This window comes from Motacilla alba, chromosome 21, assembly GCF_015832195.1.
Source record: "Motacilla alba alba isolate MOTALB_02 chromosome 21, Motacilla_alba_V1.0_pri, whole genome shotgun sequence".
NCBI lineage: Eukaryota > Metazoa > Chordata > Aves > Passeriformes > Motacillidae > Motacilla > Motacilla alba.
Window position 1 is genome coordinate 1502813 of NC_052036.1, and position 7920 is coordinate 1510732.

The following is a 7920-nucleotide window of genomic DNA, read 5'->3' on the forward strand; positions in this document are numbered from 1 at the left end:
TATTTATTTATTTATTTAGAATCACCCACTTTTTATTTAGTTTCGTTAATTTTATCCTATTTCTTTTATTCTATTTATCTATTCAGAATAACCAATTTTTTTATTTTGTTTATTTTATTCTATTTTATTTTACTCTATTTATCTATTCAGAATCACTTTTAATTTTATTTCTTCTCTGTTATTTTATTTTATTTTATTTTATTTCATCTCATTTTATTCTCTTATTTCATTTATTCAGCATCACCTGCCTTTCATTTCATTTGATTTCCTTCTTCCTTTTCTTTCCTTCTCCTCCTTTCCTCCGGCCTCGGCTCTCAGGCAGCCCCAAAACCCCACCAAGGGAACCGAGGAGCCCTCAGAGATCCCCCAGACCTTTCCCAGCGGGAAACCCGCCGGGATCGCGGGGCCGGGAGCGAAACCCCAAATTCCTCCTTTTGGGGAGGAAAACCCCGAGCTGGGAGCGAAATCCCAAATTCCTCCTTTTGGGGCGGAAAACCCCGAGCTGGGAGCGAAATCCCAAATTCCTCCTTTTGGGGCGGAAAACCCCGAGCTGGGAGCGAAATCCCAAATTCCTCCTTTTGGGGCAGAAAACCCCAAGCTGGGAGCCGGGAGCGAAATCCCAAATTCCTCCTTTTGGGGAGGAAAACCCCGGGCTGGGAGTGAAATCCCAAATTCCTCCTTTTGGGGCGGAAAACCCCGAGCTGGGAGCTGGGAGCGAAATCCCAAATTCCTCCTTTTGGGGTGGAAAACCCCGAGCTGGGAGCCGGGAGCGAAATCCCAAATTCCTCCTTTTGGGGCGGAAAACCCCAGGCTGGGAGCAAAATCCCAAATTCCTCCTTCTGGGGCGGAAAACCCCGGGCTGGGAGCTGGGAGCGGGACCTGGACCTACCCCGGGCGCGGGGAGCCGGGAGCAGCGCCGAGGATTCCATGGGCAACGGCCTAATCCCGGCCTTGGGAGCTTGAGCCAGGCCTAAGAGACAGACAACACTTTCAGCGGGGAAAAACGGGGGGAAAGCTTTTTTTGGGGGTCTGGGCCGTGATCCCGGCTCCTGGGAGGTGGAAATTGGGAAAAAAACCCGAGGGAAGGGAGGAAATTTTCCAGGGAATTCGGGATTTTCCTGGAATTCTCGGCCTGGAGCCGCCGCTCTGGAATGCGGCTGCGAGGAGGAAACGGTTCCTGTCGCCTCAGCCCCACCCAAATCAGCCAAAATTGGGGGATTTTAGGCAACATCAGCATCCAGAGCCAAATTCCAGCTCTGTCCCTTCATCCTGGAATTCCCCAAAATTCAGATTATTTTGGGGATCATCTGCACCCACACCCAAAATTTCAGCTCCTGTCCCTTCATCCTTCCTGGGACCCCCAAAATTCAGATTATTTTAGCTCCACCTGTATCCAGACCCAACTTTTGAGCTTCATTCTTCTTAAAATGCCCCAAAATTCAGATTATTTTAGCAACATCTGCATCCAGGCCCAAATTTTGAGCTTCATTCTCCCTGGAACACCCCAAAATTCAGCTGATTTTGGCTCCAGCTGCATCCAGACCCAAATTCCAGCTTCTGTCCCTTCATTCTTCCTGGAACCCCCCAAAATTCAGATTATTTTGGCTACACCCGCATCCAGGCCCAACTTTTGAGCTTCATTCTTCTTGGAATGCCTCCAAATTCAGCTGATTTTGGCTCCAGCTGCACCCAGGCCACACTGCAGCTCCTGTCCCCGAGAGCCGCAGGAAATTCCTGGTGACGGCTCCGGGCTGGATTTCCCGGGACATTTCTCCAGGATGTGTCAGCGAGATTCGCGCTCAGCTGGTTCCTGTCATTACAGCTCGGCCCAGCAATTAGAGCTGAATCTCAATTAGGAAACGCCAAGTGTTCCTCACGTTCCACAAGGGGAAAAAAAACCCAAAAAAATCTCAATTATTTGTAGTGGGTTCTCTGTAATTATTATAATTTATCACTTTTAATTTAGAATAATTCTGTGCTTTTCCTGTTGTTTCCATTATTATCTCAAGATCTGTTTATCTAAATTATTTCAATATTTATATAGCGTGGATATTTATTTATTTATATTTATATGTAATATATATCTATATGTAATTTATATTTATACGTAATATATATTTTATAGATTTATATTTATACATAATATATACATTATATATTTATATTTATACATAATATATTTTATATATTTATATTTATATGTAATATATTATATATTTATATTTATATTTATACATAATAGATATTTTATATATTTATATTTATATGTAATATATCTTTTATATATTTATGTTTATTTAGATGTTTATATATTCATTTATGCACCCATTTAAATATATTTAAATACCAATTTCTATATTTCTATATTTATAATAATAAATTTACATATTTTAATTTATTTATTTATTACATAATTCCCTTTAAAACTCTCTTTTTTTGTGCTTCTCTTCATTTAAATACGGATTTTTATTTTTTCAGGGTGCAGCTTCTCCTGGGGTTCGATTTTGTGCATTTCCAGCTAATTTTAATGGTTTTTAATCCATTTTTACATTTTTCCCCTGCTTACAGATAAATCACAACCCCAAATCCAAACTGGCCGAAGACGAGGGAAACCTGAGGGAGGTTTTTTCCTTTTCATCTTCATTTTTTTTTTGCTAAACATTCCCTTTTTCCGCACCCCTAAATGCAGATTTGTTGCAGTTCCTGGGTGTTTTTCCAGGGATTTTCAGGAATTCTGAGCAGCTGAGAGGGGGAGAAGCCTTGGCTTGCCCAAGTTCTCCTTGCACAGTTATTAGTTAATAAATTATTAATTATTAACGATCAATTAGGACATTTCAGGAGCTTTTTGTTGCTCTGGCCTACGTCAGCTCCAGCCCAGCAAAAATCCCGATTTAAACTCAAATTTACCCCAATTTTGCTTTTAAATAAAAACTCCAACTTTCCCAGTGGCTTTGCGGTGCTACAGGAGCTTCTGGGTTTGATTCAATTCGGATTTTTCTTATTTTTATCTTTTTATTCTGCTCTTTTCTTGTTTGCTGTTTTGGTTTTTGGGGTTTGTGGATCACTGGGATTGGGATCAAGCCGAGGATGAGACATTTTCAATTCCTTCACCTTCCCCTCCCGCCCCTTTTTAATGGAATTATTCCATTTTTAGGGGTTTTTGTTTGATTTTCTGATTGTTTTGTTAAATTCAGAGCCTCTCCTGTTCCCAGGGATTCACTGGGAATTTCCAGAAGCTTTGGGAAATAACGGAGCCATCCAGGAGAGGGACACGGGGAAGGAATTCCGTGACTTTTGTGAATTCCAGGAATCTTTTTGCACCACAGAAGCAGAGAGAGAGGGGTCACGTTTGGGATGGGAGTGAGGATTGAGGATTGGGATTTGCCTGTCCTGGTGATCCCAGTCCCAACAGTGCCAGTCCTACAATCCCAGTTCAGTTCCAACAATCCCAGTCCCAGTGATCCCAGTCCCACAACACCAGTTCAGTTCCTACAATCCCAGTCCCAGTGATCCCAGTCCCACAACACCAGTTCAGTTCCTACAATCCCAGTCCCAGCGATCCCAGTCCCGTTCCAACAGTCCCAGCTAAAACAATCCCAGTTCCAATGATCCCAGTCCCAGTGATCCCAGTTCCAACAACCCCATTCCAGTTCCCCAGTCCCAGTGATCCCAGTGCCACTGATCCCAGTTCCGCTGATCCCAGTGATCCCAGTTCCAGTGATCTTATTCCAACAATCCCTGTCCCACTGATCCCAGTCCCAACAACCCCATTCCAGTTCCCCAGTTCCAGTGATCCCACTCCAACAACCCCAGTCCCAGTGATCCCAGTCCTACAGTCCCAGTTCCACTGATCCCAGTTCCAGTGATCCCAGTTCTGCTGATCCCAGTCCCAGTGATCCCAGTCCTACAATCCCAGTTCCACTGATCCCAGTTCTAACAATCCCAATTCCAGTTCCCCAGTTCCAGTGATCCCAGTCCCAGCAATCCCACTCCAACAACCCCAGTTCCACTGATCCCAGTTCCACTGATCCCAGTTCCAACAATCCCAATTCCAACGATCCCAGTCCCAGTGATCCCAGTCCTACAATCCCAGTTCAGTTCCAACAATCCCAGTTCCAACGATCCCAGTCCTACAATCCCATTTCCAACGATCCCAGCCCCACTGATCCCAGTCCCAGCGATCCCAGTCCCAGTGATCCCAGTCCCAACAATGCCAGTCCCAACAATGCCAGTCCCAACAATGCCAGTCCCAGTGATCCCAGTTCAGTTCCAAGAGTCCCAGCTAAAACAATCCCAGTCCCAGTGATCCCAGTCCCAGCGATCCCAGTCCCAGCGATCCCAGTCCCAGTGATCCCAGTTCAGCTCCAACAGTCCCAGCTAAAACAATCTCAGTCCCAGTAATCCCAGTCCCAGTGATCCCAGTCCCAGTAATCCCAGTCCCAGCACTCCCAGTCCCCCGATCCCAGTCCCGTCAGTGGGATTTTACCCCCAGCCCCATGAGTACCTGTCCAGGTGCTGTTAGAGGCACCGAACCATCTCCTGCTCTCCCCCGAGATCCTCCAGGACTCCCTCCGAAATCCTCAGGAATCCCCCAGAAATCCCCAGGAATGCCCCGGGAATCCCCAGGAATCCGGGACGGGATCTTTGGAGCCGGAGCCCGGGCGGGGTTTCCCGGGAGCAGGAGCCGGCGCTGCCAGCCCCGGGGAGTTTTGTCCCCTCCTGCGCAGGTGACTTTTCCTGCTCCAGTTTTATCCCTTCCTGCACAGGTGACTTTCCTGCTCCGCCCGCCCCATCCGCTGAATCACCGGGATCCCAAGCGGCCTGGAATGCTGCAGGGCCCGGCCGCGGGGAAAACACCCGAGAGCCAGGCTGGGAACCGTCCCCGATGGAGCTGAGCACCAGAGCAGGAATTCCCGGAAAGCTGGGAATTGGTTATCTGGAGCCGGGAGCAGAGCAAGGCTGGGAACCATCCCTGATGGAGCTGAGCTCCTGGAGCAGGGATTCCGGGAAAGCTGGGAATTATCTGAAACCAGGAGCAGAGCCAGGCTGGGAACCATCCCTGATGGAGCTGAGCACCGCAGCAGGAATTCCGGGAAAGCTGGGAATTGTTTATCTGGAGCCGGGAGGAGAAAAGTTTGGGAACCATTCCCTGGTTCCAGCCTGCAGCGGGAATTCCCGGCCTCGGATTCCTGGGAATGCTGCAGGGCCAGAGCTGGGAATTGTTTCCCTGGAGCCAGGAGCAGAGCAAGGCTGGGAACCATCCCTGATGGAGCTGAGCACCGCAGCAGGAAATCCCGGAAAGCTGGGAATTGTTCCTCTGGAGCCGGGAGCAGAGCAAGGCTGGGAACCATCCCTGATGGAGCTGAGCTCCTGGAGCAGGGATTCCGGGAAAGCTGGGAATTGTTTCTCTGGAGCCGGGAGGAGAAAAGTTTGGGAACCATTCCCTGATAGAGCTGAGCACCTGGAGCAGGAATTCCAGGAAAGCTGGGAATTGGTTATCTGGAGCTGGGAGGAGAACGAGGCTGGGAACCATTCCCTGATGGAGCTGAGCACCAGAGCAGGAATTCCAGGAAAGCTGGGAATTGGTTATCTGGAGCTGGGAGCAGAGCCAGGCTGGGAACCATCCCCAAGAGAGCTGAGCACCTGGAGCAGGAATTCCGGGAAAGCTGGGAATTGTTTATCTGGAGCTGGGAGGAGAAAAGTTTGGGAACCATTCCCTGGTTTCAGCCTGCAGCAGGAATTCCCGGCCTCAGATTCCTGGGAATGCTGCAGGGACAAAGAGCTGGGAATTGTTTCTCTGGAGCCAGGAGCAGAATGAGGCTGGGAACCATCCCTGATGGAGCTGAGCACCTGAGCAGGAATTCCCGGAAAGCTGGGAATTGTTCCTCTGGAGCTGGGAGGAGAAAAGTTTGGGAACCATTCCCTGGTTCTAGCCTGCAGCGGGAATTCCTGGCCTCGGATTTCTGGGAATGCTGCAGGGACAAAGAGCTGGAGCTCAGGGAATTTTTCTCTGGAGCCAGGAGCAGAACAAGGCTGGGAACCATCCCTGAAAGATCTGTGCACCTGGAGCGGGAATTCCGGGAAAGCTGGGAGTTGTTTATCTGGAGCCGGGAGGAGAAAAGTTTGGGAACCATTCCCTGGTTCCAGCCTGCAGCGGGAATTCCCGGCCTCAGATTTCCGGGAATGCTGCAGGGCCAGAGCTGGAGCTCAGGGAATTTGGAGCTCAGGGAATTTGGAGCTCAGGGAATTGTTTCTCTGGAAATTGTCTGCAGATGGAATTCCTGGGAATTCCAGGAATGCCGCAGGGACAAAGAGCTGGGAATTGTTTCTCTGGAGCCGGGAGCAGAACAAAGCTGGGAACCATTCCCTGGTTGAAGCCTGCAGCAGGAATTGCAGGAATTCCCGGGAATGCTGCAGGACAGAGCTGGGAATTGTCTCGGGAGGAGCTGCCAAGGGGGAGGTGGGGAGCCCGGCGTGTTCTCCGTTTTTCCCTGGATATTTCCAGCGTGCTCTCCCTGGATCCCAGGAGCTGGGCAGCGCGGATGCAGGAGCTGCTGGAAAAGCGGAAACAAACCGGAAACAAACCAGAAACATTAAATACGGAATTAGCACGACACGTTCATGATATTATTATTTATTAATAGGATATATTATTATTTATTTATAGGATATATTGTTATTTACGAATAGGATATATTATTATTTATTAAAAGGATATATTGTTATATATTAATAGTATATATTATTGTTTATTAATAGGATATATTGTCATTTACTAATAGGATATATTGTTATTTATTAATAGTATATATTAGTATTTATTAATAGTATATATTATTATTTATTTATAGGATATATTACTATTTATTACTAGGATATATTATTGTTTATTAATAGGTTATATTGTTATTTATTAATATGATCTATTGTTGTTTATTAATAGGATATATTGTCATTTACTAATAGGACATTTTGTTATTTGCTAATAGTACATATTGTTCTTTATTAATGGGACCCCTGGCGGTGCTGTGATTCAGGCTGATCCCGGCTCGGCTCGGCTCGGGCTCTCTCACTGTCCCGTGCCTGTCCCGGTGCCGTCCCGGCCCTGAGTCACTTCCCTGCGCCCGTGACGGCTCGGGAATGACTCCGGGAATGACTCCGGGAATGACTCCGGGAACGGGAATGTGACGGCAGAGCGGGAACGCCTCCAGGGCCCGCCCGCTGCTGCTCTCCCGCTTCTCCCGACCCGAGCAGACCCTGCGGCCCTCTGCCGGCAGAATTCCTGCTTTTCCTGGATCCACGGGATCTTCACAGCCCAGGATTCCCCACTCCTGCTTTTCCAGGATCCACGGGATCCTCACAGCCCAGGATTCCCCATTCCTGCTTTTCCACAGCCCACGATTCCCCATTCCTGCTTTTCCAGGATCCACAGGATCCTCACAGCCCAGGATTCCCCGTTCCTGCTTTTCCACAGCCCAGGATTCCCCATTCCTGCTTTTCCACAGCCCAGGGTTCCCCGTTCCTGCTTTTCCAGGATCCACGGGATCCTCACAGCCCAGGATTCCCCATTCCTGCTTTTCCACAGCCCACGATTCCCCATTCCTGCTTTTCCAGGATCCACGGGATCCTCACAGCCCAGGATTCCCCGTTCCTGCTTTTCCAGGATCCACGGGATCCTCACAGCCCAGGGTTCCCCGTTCCTGCTTTTCCAGGATCCACGGGATCCTCACAGCCCAGGATTCCCCGTTCCTGCTTTTCCACAGCCCACGATTCCCCATTCCTGCTTTTCCACAGCCCAGGGTTCCCCGTTCCTGCTTTTCCAGGATCCACGGGATCCTCACAGCCCAGGATTCCCCATTCCTGCTTTTCCACAGCCCACGATTCCCCATTCCTGCTTTTCCAGGATCCACGGGATCCTCA